Here is a 2,708-nt window from a genome sequence, read left to right on the forward strand (position 1 = left end):
TTGTAGATATCAGACCCGGTGCAAATCATGTCCATATCTAATTGTAATGACTTGCAACAGAATCTGAGAACTGAGATTTATGTTTTTTCATTCATAATTTTTGATTAATAAATAGGAAAGATAACGAATGAATATACTGTATCACTTTTCTTAAATGAAACAATGCATTTTGCGATTAAAATGCGGACATTATAGCAAACAATACAGCAATAGTAGATAATCAAAAAGAAGTAGGGAAAAAACTTACCATAACAGCATGGAAAAGAATTTATGAAGAATTGTGTTACTGGAAGAAGCTTCTTTGTGCATCACGAAGTGCTTCAGGGGAGGATCCTTAAACAGATTTCTTAAAAATTACTATCTATCAGATAAATACAATACGAGATATAATCGAAGAATAATTAATATTAACAAAAACATAATTATTTTATATGAACATAATATTCAATTATAGAAATATTTATACGTTAAGTTCTATTATTAGTAACTATCATCGATGACCGACTTTATTTTTGGTTCTGAATAAGCATTATCTTTGATGAAAACATTTTTTAGCGAGAGGAAATAAAATAGGAAGAACGATCTAACATTTATATAAAAAACTATAATCAATATGTTTAATTTAAACTAAAACATAAACATGTATAACATCACTCTTTCGTAAATATAAATGTATAAATGCAAGTAGTACATTAGAGACGAAAAATATAATAAAAATAACAAAAAAGAAAAATAAATAAGAAAACTGTATTGGTTTCTACCACTTACTTCCACATGTGGAATAATCTATCTGGTTGCCGTATGAGCCATCCTGGAGACAGACCAAAGTTATTAGATTACAATAATTTACAGAAAGTTTTTAATTCATAAAATTTACAAGTATAAACTATTTACCCTGAATAAATCCTTTTTATAGAAAATTACAAGTCAGCTTTCGAATAACCAGATTTTATATTTTATCTAGCAATTAGCACTTCTTAACAAAAATACCTTAAACACCTGCTAAGCACAAAAATTGTAACGTTCAAATAGGTAACTATTCCCTAGCACGTTCACACTACCGCGTCTTGATTATAAAAGACTGTCGAATAATACCGTCCCTAATAAAGACAAATTCGTACTGCTTGTTCATTGGCTACGCTTCTGGACTATAAGCGAATTCTGTACGCTGCGCAAATGTCTCTGCGCCGATTATATTTCAATTTTATTACCATACATTAACGACTTTGCATTTTGAAAATTGTCACTATCGCGCTGCTGATTTTTATTTAGATATTATATATCAAAGTGCATAAAATATGTAAATGCAAGATATATTCAAACTATGTAACAATTGTACAATATTTTACATTGTGAATACGATCTTAATTGTTCATCATGATCTTTTATTATAGTTTATTTACTGATTGTCAAATTCAATATAAATAAAAACCTCAATTAATATATATAACGTATAGAATATATGTATATATAATATGTGTATAATATATAGTATAGCATGTGTATATATTATGTATATGACAGTAACTAAATTGTGTATAATATATATATATAATAACATATGGAATATATGTAAATATACATATAACGAATAGAATAATTATTAAATAAAAATCAAAAGTTTTATATGATAGCATCCAATGTAATAGAATGCTGTAGAAATCAACATTTTCAACAATTTCATTCTTGGCAGTTTACCTCCGCTCGGTTTTAATTTCCGAAATATTCGCAAAAAACTGTCGGTAACACTACATGTATATCTCTAACACAGTCGCAAGCATAGCTGACAGGTTCGCCGCTTTGTTCCGCGTGTTGTTTGGCGATTTGTTTATTTACATCCATTAGACATTGATGTTTTTGTCTTTGAATTATACTTTCCGCATCTAATAATAATTAATTATTTACAACTGCGTATTCGAGACTGTAAGAATCATTGCTGATATTGGCTGAAATGTATTTAACGTGAAACAATAACAATAAAATATAAAGCTTAATATAAATTGTAAATATGTTATTATTTATTACACAAACCTAGCCAGCCTCCTCACGAGGGGCGGATTTAAAAGACTTGGATTATTTTAAACTTAACTCATACCATTAATAATAATTTTTATTACGCAGTTCTGCAAGCGCTTATAATTCGAAGGATCCGTGGAATGCTCAAGTTCGTTCAGTATTCGTTTATATATTGCATATAAACGGAAGATGAGAATTAGGTTTGCATTAGCTTTAAAAATTCGACCACCGCAAAGTAGTTGACAAATAGTACGAAACTATACAGACACACAATTATATGTATCATTCACTGTAGTGGTGGTACCGACAGATTTTTGCAAATATCTCGCAAAGTAAGGCCGAGTAGTGACAACATGCAAAGATAAAAGTTGTTCAAAACGTCGATTTCTATGACATAGCGAAAAATCAACGAAATTTTATTGGTTATTCCTTATTCGACAGACTACCGATTTTAGAATCCTGATATACAGAGTATCCGAATTTAACCTATAAATGCAAATTGCTCGTAAACTGCTAGCCGTATAAGAAAAATGTTGAGACAGGAATTTAATGGTTTCGCGGATGTAATTAGCCTTTCTGTAAATAGACGCATAGGGGTCATATGAAGGTAACGTGCGTTTTCTTAAATAGAATTATATAATTTTTAATACGCTAGTTGATTCGTTTTGACACTTCCTAAAAAATACGAATAT

General features: G+C 29.3%; 1 long non-coding RNA gene across 1 annotated transcript; it reads right to left on the reverse strand.

Annotated features, from left to right (window-relative positions):
- Positions 1–243: 243 nt before the first annotated feature.
- Positions 244–1,060, reverse strand: LOC122576269. Its single transcript, XR_006319685.1, has 3 exons — positions 895–1,060; positions 769–811; positions 244–333 (listed from the first exon to the last, which is right to left on the reverse strand). It is a non-coding gene; the product is annotated as an uncharacterized LOC122576269 (long non-coding RNA).
- Positions 1,061–2,708: the final 1,648 nt, after the last annotated feature.

The sequence above is a fragment of the Bombus pyrosoma genome, linkage group LG16 (genome assembly GCF_014825855.1).
Source record: "Bombus pyrosoma isolate SC7728 linkage group LG16, ASM1482585v1, whole genome shotgun sequence".
Lineage (NCBI taxonomy): Eukaryota > Metazoa > Arthropoda > Insecta > Hymenoptera > Apidae > Bombus > Bombus pyrosoma.